At 47.6% G+C, this 15,637-nt stretch overlaps 1 protein-coding gene across 17 annotated transcripts in view; it reads left to right on the top strand.

Annotated features, from left to right (window-relative positions):
- The window catches only part of LDB1 (LIM domain binding 1), a 236,549-nt gene that overhangs the window by 162,739 nt on the left and 58,173 nt on the right, over positions 1-15,637 (top strand). The window contains exon 1 of one of the 17 annotated variants that reach the window (XM_056531465.1): positions 8,062-8,557. The exons of 15 other annotated variants lie outside the window; for them this stretch is intronic. The gene's annotated coding sequence lies outside the window, so the exon portion shown is untranslated. Of the gene's footprint in view, positions 1-8,061; positions 8,558-15,637 lie in introns of those variants that run through there. One more of the 17 variants, XM_056531470.1, reaches the window with a different exon arrangement.

Below are 15,637 nucleotides of genomic sequence, written 5' to 3'. Positions count from 1 at the left end.
GGTGACCTCCGGGCAGTGTACACAGGAGAGCAGACGTGCCCAGTGCAGATTGATAGGAGGAGCAGCAGAGCTCCATAGAGACACAGAGAGTTAACTCCTTCTACTTGCATTGCCTGTCAGTCTGCCTTGAAGTAAAGGGACAGGGATGGGCCAGATTAATATAGGCACTCCTGGAGCTCCTGCTCCTGGCCCCGTGCCCCCAGCTGATTTACCCCTGATGCGGTTGTGTGCTGCTCCCCTACCTGCTGAAGAGGAGCAGAAGCTCTAGGAGCACCTATATTAATCTGGCCCATCCCTGTTCTGAGAAATACCGGCCATTGCATGGCCGGTATTTTGAATGCAAAGTTACCAGCAGGGTGTTGGAAATACTGGCCGGGTGGCAACCCTACACGTGAAGACAAGCAAATCCTACAATACAGTTCAGATACTGAGAATGCAATTTTTCAAGAAGAGCAATATGCATTACTGTCTCTAGGGGCGCTGCAGGGAAAAAGTTTTCAGTTAAGGTAGGTTGTGGTTGGGCTCAGTATTGTTGGTATTACTGTAGTTGATTGTTTCTGTCCTTTTAGATTGGCCTTAAATGACATTCATCTATCTGATTCTTATTATGTTCACTGCCATTGCAGATAATGTTCTCCCCCATTGCAGATAAGGTTCTTTCCTCAATCACAGATAAAGTTCTCCCCTATCACAGATAATGTTCTCCCCTATCAGAGATAATGTTCTTCCCATCACAAATAATGTTCTCCCATCACAAATGATGTTCTTCCATCACAATGTTCTATCCCATCACAGATAATGTTATTTCCATCACAGATGTTACGCCTAGCGCTCCGGGTCCCCGCTCCTCCCCGGAGCGCTCACGGCGTCTCTCTCCCTGCAGCGCCCCGGTCAGTCCCGCTGTCCGGGAGCGCTGCACTGTCATGGCCGTCGGGGATGCGATTCGCACAGCGGGACGCGCCCGCTCGCGAATCGCATCCCAGGTCACTTACCCGTCCCGGTCCCCTGCTGTCATGCGCTGGCGCGCGCGGCTCCGCTCTCTAGGGCGCGCGCGCGCCAGCTCTCTGAGACTTAAAGGGCCAGTGCACCAATGATTGGTGCCTGGCCCAATTAGCTTAATTGGCCCCCACCTGCTCCCAGACTATATCTGCTCACTGCCCCTGCACTCCCTTGCCGGATCTTGTTGCCTTGTGCCAGTGAAAGCGTTTAGTGTGTCCAAAGCCTGTGTTACCTGAACTTCTGCTATCCATCTTGACTACGAACCTTGCCGCCTGCCCCGACCTTCTGCTACGTCTGACCTTGCCTCTGCCTAGTCCTTCTGTCCCACGCCTTCTCAGCAGTCAGCGAGGTTGAGCCGTTGCTAGTGGATACGACCTGGTTGCTACTGCCGCAGCAAGACCATCCCGCTTTGCGGCGGGCTCTGGTGAACACCAGTAGCCTCTTAGAACCGGTCCACTAGCACGGTCCACGCCAATCCCTCGCTGACACAGAGGATCCACTACCTGTGAGCCGAATCGTGACAGTAGATCCGGCCATGGATCCCGCTGAGGTGCCGCTGCCAAGTCTCGCTGACCTTCCCACGGTGGTCGCTCAGCAATCGCAGCAGATTGCCCAACAAGGACAGCAGCTGTCGCAGTTGACCGCCATGTTACAGCAACTTCTGCCTCTGCTACAGCAGCAACCATCTCCTCCGCCAGCTCCTGCACCTCCTCCGCAGCGAGTGGCCGCTCCTAGCCTCCGCTTGTCCCTGCCGGACAAATTTGATGGGGACTCTGCCGTGGATTTTTGTCTCAGTGTTCCCTGCATATGGAGATGTTGTCGGACTTGTTTCCTACAGAACGGTCTAAGGTGGCGTTCGTAGTAAGCCTTCTTTCAGGAAAAGCCTTGTCTTGGGCCACACCGCTCTGGGACCGCAATGATCCTGCCACAGCCACAGTCCAGTCCTTCTTCGCTGAAGTCCGGAGTGTCTTCGAGGAGCCAGCCCGAGCTTCTTCTGCCGAGACTGCCCTGTTGAACCTGGTCCAGGGTAATTCTTCAGTGGGCGAGTACGCCATCCAATTTCGTACTCTTGCTTCCGAGTTATCATGGAATAACGAGGCTCTCTGCGCGACCTTTAAAAAAGGCCTATCCAGTCGCATCAAGGATGTGCTGGCCGCACGAGAGATTCCTGCCAACCTGCAAGAACTCATCCATTTGGCTACCCGCATTGACATGCGTTTTTCTGAGCGACACCAAGAGCTCCGCCAGGAAAAAGACTTAGATCTCTGGGCACCTCTCCCACAGTATCCGTTGCAATCTACGCCTGGGCCTCCCGCCGAGGAGGCCATGCAAGTGGATCGGTCTCGCCTGACCCAGGAAGAGAGGAATCGCCGTAGGGAAGAAAATCTCTGTCTGTACTGTGCCAGTAGCAAGCATTTCTTGGTGGATTGCCCTATCCGTCCTCCACGTCTGGGAAACGCACGCACGCACCCAGCTCTCGTGGGTGTGGCGTCTCTTGGTTCTAAGTCTGCTTCTCCACGTCTCACGGTGCCCGTGCGGATTTCTCCTTCAGCCAACTCCTCCCTCTCAGCCGTGGCCTGCTTGGACTCTGGTGCCTCTGGGAATTTTATTTTGGAGTCATTTGTGAATAAATTCAGCATCCCGGTGACCCGTCTCGTCAAGCCGCTCTACATTTCCGCGGTCAATGGAGTCAGACTGGATTGCACCGTGCGTTACCGCACAGAACCCCTCCTGATGTGTATTGGATCCCACCACGAAAGGATTGAGTTATTCGTCCTTCCCAACTGTACCTCTGAGGTCCTCCTCGGTCTGCCATGGCTCCGGCTTCATTCTCCCACCCTTGATTGGACCACCGGGGAGATCAAGAACTGGGACTCTGCCTGCCATAGGAAGTGCCTCTCCCCCCCCTCCCAGTCCCGTCAGGCAAGCCTCAGTGCCTCCTCATGGCCCCCGTCCTGGTGACACACTGCCCCGTGCCAGGCTTCGCCCTCTGCCCTCCCTCCCCATTCCCACTCCTGCTGTACTGCCTGCCGTTGAGGAAACCCTCCAGTCTTTCCCGGTGTCCTCATCCCAGGGGAGGCAGTTACCGGACAAAGAAAAGGGGAGACCTAAGGGGGGGGGGGTACTGTTACGCCTAGCGCTCCGGGTCCCCGCTCCTCCCCGGAGCGCTCACGGCGTCTCTCTCCCTGCAGCGCCCCGGTCAGTCCAGCTGTCCGGGAGCGCTGCACTGTCATGGCCGTCGGGGATGCGATTCGCACAGCGGGACGCGCCCGCTCGCGAATCGCATCCCAGGTCACTTACCGGTCCCGGTCCCCTGCTGTCATGTGCTGGCGCGCGCGGCTCCGCTCTCTAGGGCGCGCGCGCGCCAGCTCTCTGAGACTTAAAGGGCCAGTGCACCAATGATTGGTGCCTGGCCCAATTAGCTTAATTGGCCCCCACCTGCTCCCAGACTATATCTGCTCACTGCCCCTGCACTCCCTTGCCGGATCTTGTTGCCTTGTGGCAGTGAAAGCGTTTAGTGTGTCCAAAGCCTGTGTTACCTGAACTTCTGCTATCCATCTTGACTACGAACCTTGCCGCCTGCCCCGACCTTCTGCTACGTCTGACCTTGCCTCTGCCTAGTCCTTCTGTCCCACGCCTTCTCAGCAGTCAGCGAGGTTGAGCCGTTGCTAGTGGATACGACCTGGTTGCTACTGCCGCAGCAAGACCATCCCGCTTTGCGGCGGGCTCTGGTGAACACCAGTAGCCTCTTAGAACCGGTCCACTAGCACGGTCCACGCCAATCCCTCGCTGACACAGAGGATCCACTACCTGTGAGCCGAATCGTGACAACAGATAATGTTCTTCCCCCCCATTACAGACAATGTTCTCCCTCATGACAGATAATGTTCTCTCCATCACAGATAACGTTCTCCCTTATCACAGATAACATTCTTTCCCCATCACAGATAATGTTCTTCCCCATCACAGATAATGTTTTCCCCGTCACAAATAATGTTCTCCCTCATCACAGATAATATTCTTTCCCCATCACAGATAATGTTCTCCCCCATCACAGATAATGTTCTCCCCCCATCACAGATAATCTTCTGATAATGTTCTCCCTCGTCACAGATAATGTTCTCCCAGTAAATTGGGATTGGTCCTAAGTGAGCTGGACCCTCTTATCATGGTCCCCACTGGAGATGACTGGGCTGCCTCTATGGTTTGTACGTCCTTATGTTTGGTTGAACCAATCTTGCATGCCCATAGGAGGGGATAGATGTCGAACCAAATGATCATTCAGCCAAAAACTGTTCTCATATGAGGCCGAGTGGTGTCAGGACCCCCTCTGGTGCCTGCTACATCACTTCCAGGTTTTTTAGGTAGATAAGAAGGCTTGGGCTTTACAGTCACTACATTGTTATTATAACTGTAATATTGTGATTTGGGTATAAGCATTGATGTTATAATAACACACATATCTATGTATAGCCCTGCCCCTGGTTGTGTGATATTATTATTATTGGTTAGTGGTGCCAGTGATATTTATTGAGGACGGTGCCCTTTAGGAGGGGCCCCTCTGGTTGTGAGAGGGTTTGGGTTTTTCATTAAACCCTTCATTCCTTTTTAAATTGATTTCAATTTGTTTGTATGATTATATACAACTTGGCTCTATTCACATTAATGGAACTGAGCTGTAATACCACACACAACCTGAGGACAGGGGTGGTGCTGTTTTTTTTTTCCCAAAATGAAAATCGGCTCTGTTTTTCGAATTCTATATAACCCTTTTAAAATCCGGCGTGTATTTTGCCTGCAGAAATCCAAGACTTGGTTTTCTGTTGCACATGTGCTGCATGTTGCATCAAATCCGCAGCAGATTCCCTTGAAGATGAGCACGATTGTCATTCAGTCTGACATTTTTGTCATAAATTAGTGACATGCCACTTATTTCCGCGGCCGATTTTTGTTTTACGAGGTTCATGGCAAAATATTAGTATGCAAAGTTTTTATTTTGCGTGAATAGGGCGCTATTAACCACACTGTGTCAAAGTCTGCACGAAAAAAAATTGTTGAACGTGAACATGGTCTTAGGGTACATTTACACGGGCGTATTTTTGCTGCAGATTTGCTGCTGCAGATTTTGGTGCCCATTGACTTCAATGGGTAACAAAATCTGCTACACTAAACCTGCAGCAAAAATATGCACGTTTGAATGTACCCTAAAGTTACGTTCACATGGGCAGATTACCTTAATTTTCGCAGCTTATTTGCTGTGGATCCGCAGCAGATTTTGCTACCATTAACTTCAATGGTTCCGAAGGAAAATCTGCAAAACTGCCTCTATTGCGAATTTTCTGCTGACCCAAAGTCAATGGTAGCAAAATCCACTGCAGATTTTCCACAGCAAATACGCTGCGGAAGATCCACAGCGTATTTTACGCAATACGCTGATACAAGCAGACACGCTGCTGTGATGTGCGAGGAGCCGTGCATGCACAGTGTACTTGCACACATTGCGGCCGCTCCCCCTGCTCCCTGAGCTAGAGCAAGAGCAGCCGCAATGTGCGAGTATACTGTGAGCGTACCCTAAGGCTGGGTTCACACTGTGGAATCTCTGGATGGAATTCCCGCTGGAGATCCCACGGGCAGCGCTAAGAACATGCGGACTGCATTGTCGTCTCCATAAACGGCAATGCATTTCTGAGTGGCTTTTTAAGCAGATCTGCACAGAAATGCATTTATGCATCTATGGGGATGGTAATGCGGCCCGTGCGGTTGTAGTGCTGCCTGTGGGATCTTCAGTGGAAATTCCATCTGGAAATTCTTCAATATGAACCCAACCTTAGGTTACATTCACATCACGGATTTTCCACGCAGGAATTCCGATTAGGATTTCTGTTTAGAGATTCCTTCTGAACAGTCGCACCCAAAATCCTTCTACGGCAACGCAGTCTGTGTGTAATGCTTCCGGAAGAATAAACTTTCATTCTTTTGGCGGATCAATTTTCTTCTGCTGAAATTCCGCATGGTGAATGGGTCAGCAGAAGACCCATTCACACCACTGTTTAGGTTCATGCAAGGGAATTCTGTAGTGTGAACGTACCCGCAGGCTGGATTCCTACTTAGTATTTTGATCAATATTTGTAGCGTAACTGTCACGGTGCCGGCTGGCAGGTAGTGGATCCTCTGTGTCAGAGAGGGATTGGCGAGGACCGCGCTAGTGGACCGGTTCTAAGTCACTACAGGTTTTCACCAGAGCCCGCCGCAAAGCGGGATGGTCTTGCTGCGGCGGTAGTGACCAGGTCGTATCCACTAGCAACGGCTCACCTCTCTGACTGCTGAAGATGCTGAAGATAGGCGAGGTACAAGGGAGTAGGCAGAAGCAAGGTCGGACGTAGCAGAAGGTCGAGGCAGGCAGCAAGGATCGTAGTCAGGGGCAACGGCAGGAGGTCAGGAACACGGGCTAGGAACAGACAAGGGAACGCTTTCACTAGGCACTAAGGCAACAAGATCCGGCCAGGGAGTGCAGGGGAAGTGAGGTGATATAGGGAAGTGCACAGGTGGGAGCCAATTAAGCTAATTGGGAAGATTGGGCCAGGCACCATCATTGGTGCACTGGCCCTTTAAATCGCAGAGACCCGGCGCGCGCGCGCCCTAGGGAGCGGGGCCGCGCGCGCCGGGACAGGACCGAGGGAGAGCGAGTCAGGTACGGGGGCCGGGGTGCGCATCGCGAGCGGGCGCTATCCGCATCGCGAATCGCATCCCGGCTGAAGGCGGGACCGCAGCGCACCCGGTCAGTGGATCTGACCGGGGCGCTGCAACAACGAAGATGAGGCGAGCGCTCCGGGGAGGAACGGGGACCCGGAGCGCTCGGCGTAACAGTAACCAGTTCTAAGGGTCGGAACCACTACGTTTTGGCCCCCCGTCAATCGTTCCTGTCGGCATCCTGCCTGTTAACGGGGGCAGCTATTTTAAGCGCACTCATGACAGGGGCTGTCGTGCTTTTGAAATAGCGCACGCGTTCCGAAAGGAGTCACTAGGTGACTCCTTTCGGCCATAGAATTAAACGGGGTCCGCTGCGCCCATTAACTGTATACATCAGCAGCTCTTTTTCGGTGGGATGCCGACAGATACGATTAACGGAGGCAAAACGTAGCGTGTTCCGACCCTAAGTTTGGGCTTAAAATACTGACCAAAATACCATGTGCGGACCCGGCCTTAGAAGTGAATGCGGACTGAAGAATCGGCTCTGCGTATACGGATTTGTAAGAAACCTCGATACACAACTCGGATTGGACAACTTGTTGTGGTTGTGTAATTTTTTACACACTATGCTGCCTTTTTAGGCCCCCCACGTCCGGCGTCTTTTGTCAGTTCCCTCCGGTGCTGCAAAAGCTGCGCCGGAAGAAACATGAAGCCAGAACCGATCCCATTCATTTTAATGGGACTGTTCACAATCATCCGGTGTCTCAATTTAGATGATTGGACTCTCCGGACCAGCACATACAGGGGAACGCATCTTGCTGCGTTCCCCCGTCTGGCGATCACAAACAATGGATGCCGAATGATGCACAACTGATGCCGACTGATGCACTTCTGTTGCCGCATCAGTTGTGGCAATTTTCATTCAGTTTTGTCGGAGCCGGATATATATAAACCTAGCCAAAGTGAATAAAAACCTTTCCTGTCCTAGAAATATAAATGAACAGGGGGTCGTTTTCCTGATCATCATTCACTATCACAGTTTCACGGTATCAGATCATTGAGCCAATTCGGGCATCTTCTTCCTCATGGCCGTACGTGAAGCTATAGGACGTAGAAAATTTGGGTCATGCATACGCTGCTGGTCAATATGCGGAGGGAACTACTACACCCACCATCCTCTGCTCTGTGTACACAATGAGAAGGCAGAGGAATAACCTCTCTCTCTCTCTCTTGTCTTTTGTTGTCCTCCCAACCTATGACTGCTCCAGCTCCCTCCCATCCTCCTCCTCCTCCTCCTCTTCCTCCCCCCATTCTCGCTCCTGTATTCATGAGAGTCAGAGAGAGGAGTAGCCCTAGAGAGCAAGTAGCAAGAAGGAGAAGGAGGGAGGGGGAAGGGTGCAGGACAGGGCCACCTCCTGGGCCTCTTTGTGGGAGACACAGAAAGGGGAAGGAGGGGGTTAATGTGGGAGTGAGTGAGAGAGCAAGCAAGCACCCTACCCTGCAAGCTCCTGCACTCAGGACTTCTGCAACAACCCATCAGAGGGCCCACAAGCCAGCAGCAGCAGCAGGGCTGGCATTTGCAGGAGCAGCCATTGTTGCATTGCAAACAAAGAGGGGGGAAAAAAAATAAAAAATAAGCAGGCACCCACCCACCCTCCACCTTTCAGCCTTCCTGTTCCCCTTAGGCTGCCATTATCCCCAGCTCCAGCTAGGCCTCCAGCCTCCCCAGCCTGCCTGCCTGCCTGCAGCTTTTACATGACATTTCCCTTTGGCCTGGATCCCCATACAGACATGTTTTAGCTCTTTTTTATTGGAAATCTCTTGGGTTGTTCTTTTATTTTCCTTCTATTCTGTTTCATTTCTTCAGGTAAGTGTGTGTGTGTGTGTGTGTGTGTGTGTGTGTGTGTGTGTGTGTGTGTGTGTGTGAGACTGCTGGGCTCTATTTACTACTTTTATAGTCTTGTGTATTATTTATTATTATTTATTATATTTTATTATTTATTATATTTTTATTATGTTTTGTTGTTGTGTATTTTGTGTGCTTTTGATTCTTACGGCTCCTATTTGGTGACAGAGGCCTTGCTAGCACATTGCTCTTGGTATGTAATGTCTTCCAGGCCTCTCTTTTACAATGAAGGTGTTATCATTCTTATTTAAAGCTACAGTGCTCTTATATTTCCTCCTTTCCCCACCTATGAATGGTATTGCTTTTTTTTTTTGTTGTTGTTACATTTGTATGATATATACTTTGTTGCAATCTCCACAGTAATCTTGTACATTGTTACTGGTTACCTTGTTTGTGTACATTGTTGTTTGTGTCTCCTGCTGTTGCAAAACTATAACTCCCAGCATGCCCGGACAGCCGAAGGCTGTCCTGGCATGCTGGGAGTTGTAGTTTCGCAATAGCAGGAGACACACACACTGATAGAAATCATGCTGGGAGTTGTAGTTTTGCCACAGCTGGAGGCACTCTGGTTGGGAAATGCTGCTTTAGATTATTGTCCCATGCACTTATGAGACACACTGCTGTATATAGTTGATCTAACCGGTCTTGGCTTGCGCATATATATATATATATATATATATATATATATATATATTCACTGGACTAGTACAGCTACTCAGATTTACTATCTATCTATCTATCTATATATATATATATATATATATATATATATATATATATATATATATATATATAAAATTTTGTAGCCGTACTAGTCAAGTGAATATCATTTTTTATATTTTTTTAAAATTTTTAAAAATTTTTTTTTTACAATTTATTGTCTCAGCCCACTTTCTATTGGGTCACCTTCCAAGACAAATATTCTTCCGACCCGGGTGCAAACTTTAATTAGAATTTTATTAAAGTTGTGCCCGTCTACGTAATATACTATATTTGCTGTCGATAGTGTATATATGTGTATTATTACCCATTCAATGCCAAACGTGGGCCCCCCCCAGCGCCCAGATGTCCATGTGTATTGTATCCCATCTCATGTGCATATATTGTCTCCTAGAAGTAGGCCAGGCATGAAGGGGTTAAGGAGAAGGCTAGAGGAAGCTCATCATAGTACCCCCCCCTTTTTTTTTTTTTTTTTTTTTTTTTTTTTTTTTGCTGTTCAGTCCCATCCCCCCCCCCCCCCCCCCCCCCCCCCCACCACCCTCCTTCCTTTTACTGTTGCTTTGATAATCTCTGCTTGCTAAAACAAATGATTGCTTCAAAGAAAATAAACAGCTGTATCCTGTGCAGGAGAAGCAGGATAAATCATAAAGAAAATGGTTATATAGTAACCAATACCTGCAACACATTGTAGGAGGCTTCATAAGTAGATCTCGTCATATGGTGGTCTGTCCCTTTAATGCGTTGTTGTTGTTTTCCCGGAAGACATATATAATTTTTTTTTTTTTTCACTGTGTATATGTTTTGTATTTTTGTAATATTTGTTTTGGGAAGCGACATTTATTTTTTATTTATTGCTAGAGGTTTGTAGCCATTGGTGAACTTAGTTTTGCTTTTTTTTTTTTTTTTGGTAAACATGATTATTCAGTTTTTTTTTATTTTTTATTACAACTTTATACGTAAATAACGCCGCAGCGTAGGCGTCTGTATTGAACCATTTGGGTACGATGTGCAGATAAGCTATTATTGGAGAAAGTTATGAAAGTTCCTTTAGGACAGGATGTGGTCACATACACAGGCTAAAACCACATTGAGGGTGCGTTCACATGTGCGTATTTTTGCTCCAGATCTTGCTGCTGCAGATTTTGCTGCCCATTGACTTTAATGGGCAGCAAAATCTGCAGAAGCAAATCTTCAGCAGATCTGCAGCAAAAATGCGCACGTGTGAACGCACCCTTAAAATCTACTGTGCAAATTTTGATGTGGATTTTATTTTATTCCCCCCCCCCCCCCCCATCAAAACTCCAAAAACAATGCAATGTGGGTTTTGGAAAGAGCCCTATTATTTCACCATTATCCATTTTAAAGCAATGGGAGTTGCGTTTTAGAGGCAAAATTGTCCAGATTTTGACGCAGGAAATCTACATCAAAATCCGTATCGTTTTTTTTTTTCACCTTTTGGTTGGGTCCATGCTCTGTGTTTCTAATAGGTTTTATTCACTTGCTAGATGGAGGTAAAATGGTTTTGGAAAACCACGTGTTTACCTCAGTTTTGCAATGGATTCTGAAGAAAACACATGAGGGGAGATTTATCAAAACCTGTGCAGAGGAAAAGTTGCCCAGTTGTCCATAGCAACCAATCACATCGCTTCTTTCACTTTGCAGAGGCCTTGTTACAAATGAAAGAAGCGATCTGATTGGTTGCTATAGGCAACTGGATAACTTTTCCTCTGCACAGGTTTTGATAAATCTCCCCCCATGGTTTTTACAGGTGAATTGCATAAAATGTGTAGTCAGTAAAAACCTGTATATGAAAAAAACTGCAATGCTAAACCGCCACACATGCGGTTTTCTAAAGCATTTTAGGGTACGTTCACACTGCGTTTTCATTTTCTATTAAACTTGTATGTTTTTGTTAAGAAAAACAATATAAATGTTGTTGTATGCCATTGGTTTCCCACTGACATTTTAGGGTAGGGTCACACATAGCGTATAAGCAATGTATTTCGCGCTGCGCGAGATCTGCTGCACAGCGGTAAATATGCTGCGTGTTCTCCTATGAGTAGACACACAGGGCTACCCAGCAGTAGCCCTGTGTGCTCACTGAGGTTTGAAGACTGGCCAATGCGTCACGGTCACGTCGGCACGCAGGCCTCACCCCCAAACCTCACTATACACGCAGGTCTGCGGCAGGTATGCAGGTAGCCCTGTGTCTGCTCATAGGAAAATATGCAGCGTATTTCCCTCTGTGCAACGTATTTTGTGTAGTGTGAAATACGCTCCATATACACTGTTACTATACCCTTAAGAAATAACGGGTCTGTTTTTATTTGACTTTCACGTTTTCTGTATACAGCAAAACTAAAGGGACTGTAACGGAAACAATGAAAGGGATACAAAACCGCATTTAACAAGCAGATAAAACCACAAAAAGAAAAACTCTGTATATGCACCCATGTTTGCACATAACGGTATTGCTTCATGTTGGCACATGGAAAATCTGTGGTACAGAACATGAATGTCGGGGTCTATTCAAACGGCAGAATTTCGGAAATTCGGAAGTGTGAATGGGAGTGCCAAATCCCATAGAAGTCTATGGGCTTTAATTTGAGGTGGAATTCCGCAAGCGGAGATTCTGCCATGTGAATAGACCCTTAGTATATCTCATCTACATGCAATGGAAAAATTTGCCTGCGGTGTGGACTTTTAAATGACAGATTTTGCTTCTGAATATTATACAAGTTTCAGGGGGTTAACCAGTCTATTAAAATTGATGGCCTAGTGTTAGGATACAGGATAGGCCATCATTTTTAGATTGAGGGAGGTCTGACTCCTTGCCGATCAATTGTTTGAAGAGGCTTTGGTGGTCTCTTCAGTATTTACTAACGTTTGTACCTGCAAAACTGTACTATTAGTAGCAGCGATCCAAGGTTCTGCAGCTTGTCCTGTTCACTTACCACATTACCAATAGTACATAGATGCAGGTATGAGCGCTGCCACACATTTAAAGTGTACATGTCTTTAGAAAAAACTTTTCACATGTCAAAAGTTTTTATAATAAGTAATGGGAAGATCCCAGCACTCAACATGTTGGATGCAATAATTGTAGTGTTAATTCACATCTGATCATATTAATGGTACAAACAGGACATGTTTCGGCACAACAGGCCTTACTTGGCTGTCTCGACATCTGAGGAAGGCCTGCTGTGCCAAATGCGTCCTCTCTGTATTGTTACTATGACCGGATTTAAATGATCTCTACAATTATTGCATCCAACATTCATTACCTATTCTACTGGATTTGGTATCGCCACCATCGCAGTTGTGCTGACATTTATCCAACATAAGTTTTTATTTATCGTTCAGGATCTGAGAACGAGCAGGCTGCATGCTTCTCTCCCCGCTCTTTTAAGACCTGGTCCAGGTCACCTGACACAGAGCCGGGAGAGAACAAGCATGCGCTGCTTTGGGCTTCTTCTCGTAATTGACGTGTCTATGACGCACACGTGGCACCGACGGCACTGCAGACCAAGCTCCTGGCTGGGAAGCTCTGTGTTTCTGCTCGTAGCAGGAAATGAGCCACTATGAGCGGACACACAGCAGTCCGGAGCTCGCTCTGCAGTCCCTTTTGTGACGGCGCCTTTTCACCCTGTCCTTAGATGACGTTTGTCATAGTGAAGAGAAGCGTACACCACCGAAGGTTAATTTCTAGTGTGAACCTATCCTTTGGGCAGATTCATACAGTTAAAGGGGTAGTCCAGTGGTGAAAAACGTATCCCCTATCCTAAGGATAGGGGATAAGTTTGAGATCGCGGGGGGTCCGACCGCTGGGGCCCCCTGCGATCTCTCTGTACGGGGGCCAGGCTCTCCGGCCAGATAGCGGTTGTCGGCCTCCGCACGAAGCGGCGGCCGACACGCCCCCTCAATACATCTCTATGGCAGAGCTGGAGATTGCCGAAGGCAGCGCTTCGGCTCTGCCATAGAGTTGTATTAAGGGGGCGTGTCGGCTGCCGCTTCGTGCGGAGGTCGACACGCCCACTTCCCGCGGGCTGTCTGGGCCCCGTACAGGAGATCGCAGGGGGCCCCAGCGGTCGGACCCCCCGCGATCTCAAACTTATCCCCTATCCTTAGGATAGGAGATAAGTTGTTCACCACTGGACTACTCCTTTAATAACCGCATGGCTTTTGATGTAGGGACCACACAGATTTCTGCATCAAAAACCGTGTGTTCCTTTAGAAAAACCCACTCAGACAGGGAACCACATAAAAAAGAAGGGGACATTACTAGTTTCCCCACAGTTTTGCGATAAAGTTGCCCTGCCTGCATGAACTGCGGCTCAGAGAAAACAAAGTGCATATACCCTAAGGGTACGTTCACACGTGCGGATCCGCCGCTGAAGGACCTTCTGTATTCTGCCTTCACATGTGCCTGCTTGTAGTGGCAATACGCTGCTACGTGCAGACGCACTGAAACGATGTGTGAGTTGCCTCAATGAGCTAGGCCGAGATCTGCAATGTGAGAGTATACTGCACATGTGCGCGTTGACTCGCACTGTGTCTGGTTGTAGCGGCGTATTGCTGTTCCGAGCAGGCACATGTAAAGGCAGAATACAGAGGGTCCTTCAGTGGCGGATCCGCAGCTAAATACGCTTCGAAAATCCGCTTGTCTGAAGTACCCTAAGGGTATGTTCACACAGCGAATCTTTTGCTGTCCGGGAAAAATTCTGATGGACGTTCTGCAGACAGCGGGTGCCAGCAGAACATGCCAGCGCTAGGACTGCTTGGAAATGCTGTATCCAATGCACTAAGGCCTAGTTTACATGGCGGAATTTCCTAGCATAATCTGGCGAAAAAATTCTGCTGTGGAAATTCCAATTCCCGGCCTTTTTAGAAAGAATTGACATGTCCATTCTTTCTTTGGAATCCGCTCGGAACGCATTGTCGTCTATGGAGACGGCACATTTCCAAACGGACCTAGCACTTTCTGCTGAATGTTCGCCGCAAAAAATCCACCGTGGTTTGCCCCAACAGTGCGTTTTGTTTTTTTGTCTTGTTTTTTATAGTGTTTGAGCCCTAAGGGGGAGACTTATCACAATCTGTCCAGAAGAGAAGTTGCCCATAGCAACCAATCAGATTGCTTTTTTCCTTTTTAACAAGGCCTCTGCAAAATGAAAGATTTGATTGGTTGCTATGGGCAACTCAGCAACTTTTCCTCTGGACAGGGTTTTGATAAATCTCCCCTCAAGTGTCTAAAACAGTCTTTGTTGCTCATAGCAACCGATCATGGCACAGTTTTCATTTTTCAAGGGAACAATATGAAATGAAAGCTGCACTCTTGTTGCTATGGGCAACAAACTCTCTTGTAGACCATTTATTTATTCCAGTAGGTCTATCTATCTGTCTAAACCTGAGATTCTTTGTTGCCCGCTGCAACCAATCACAGCTCCGCTTTCATTTCTGTTAAAATGAAAGCTGAGCTGTGATTGGTTGCTATGGGCAACATAGACATTCTTTCTATTAGACAGTTGATACATTTTCTCCAAAAACTTGGAAAATGCCACAAAAACAGCCTAAAAGTACCCCTCATGAGGTACACACTTAAAGCTAAATTTATTATTTTTTTTTTTTTTACATTTATTTAGGCTTTTTAAGCTATAAAAATTAAACTCTAAGAAAAATTGTGTTATGGAGGCCTTATATTGCTGTATGGATGCTATTAATATTGGGGATTTGACCCATATTCTGGATGCTAAAAAGTGGCCACATGAAGGTATGTTCACATATCACAGTGTTTCCTAAACAGCATGTCTCCAGCTTTTGCAAAACTACAATTCTCAGCATGCCAAAGGTTGTCCGGGCATGCTGGGAGTTGTAGTTTTGCAATAGCTGGCGCTGTTTGAGAAAACACTGCCGTATATGTTGAGGCCACGTGAGCGGCCGTCTGGCAAAATCATGCGGTCTTTGGCAGCTGCATCTTGGCCTTGTGTTGGCTAACGCTCATAGTGTTTGTGCCCATTGGGGCAGCTTGCGGAGTCGTGAAACTCTGTATACAATTTCATTTGTTTTAGGGGGTTTCTTTTTCACCCTTATGGGGAGATTAATAAAAACCTGTACAGAGGAAAAGTTGACTAGTTGCATATAGCAATCGATCAGATTGTTTCTTTCATTTTTCAGAGGCCTTTGTAAAAATAAAAAAGCAATCTGATTGGTTGCTATGGGCAACTAGTCAACTTTCCCTTTGCACAGGTTTTGACAAATCTGCCCAATATGTGTCTAGTTAGGTGATTTTTTTTAGGAAGAGTTGATAAAAAAAAAAAAAGTACA

Source organism: Hyla sarda, chromosome 7 (assembly GCF_029499605.1).
Source record: "Hyla sarda isolate aHylSar1 chromosome 7, aHylSar1.hap1, whole genome shotgun sequence".
NCBI classification, from domain to species: Eukaryota; Metazoa; Chordata; class Amphibia; order Anura; family Hylidae; genus Hyla; species Hyla sarda.
Note: the sequence above shows the minus strand (reverse complement) of the source record. Positions and strands in the feature narration are given on the sequence as shown.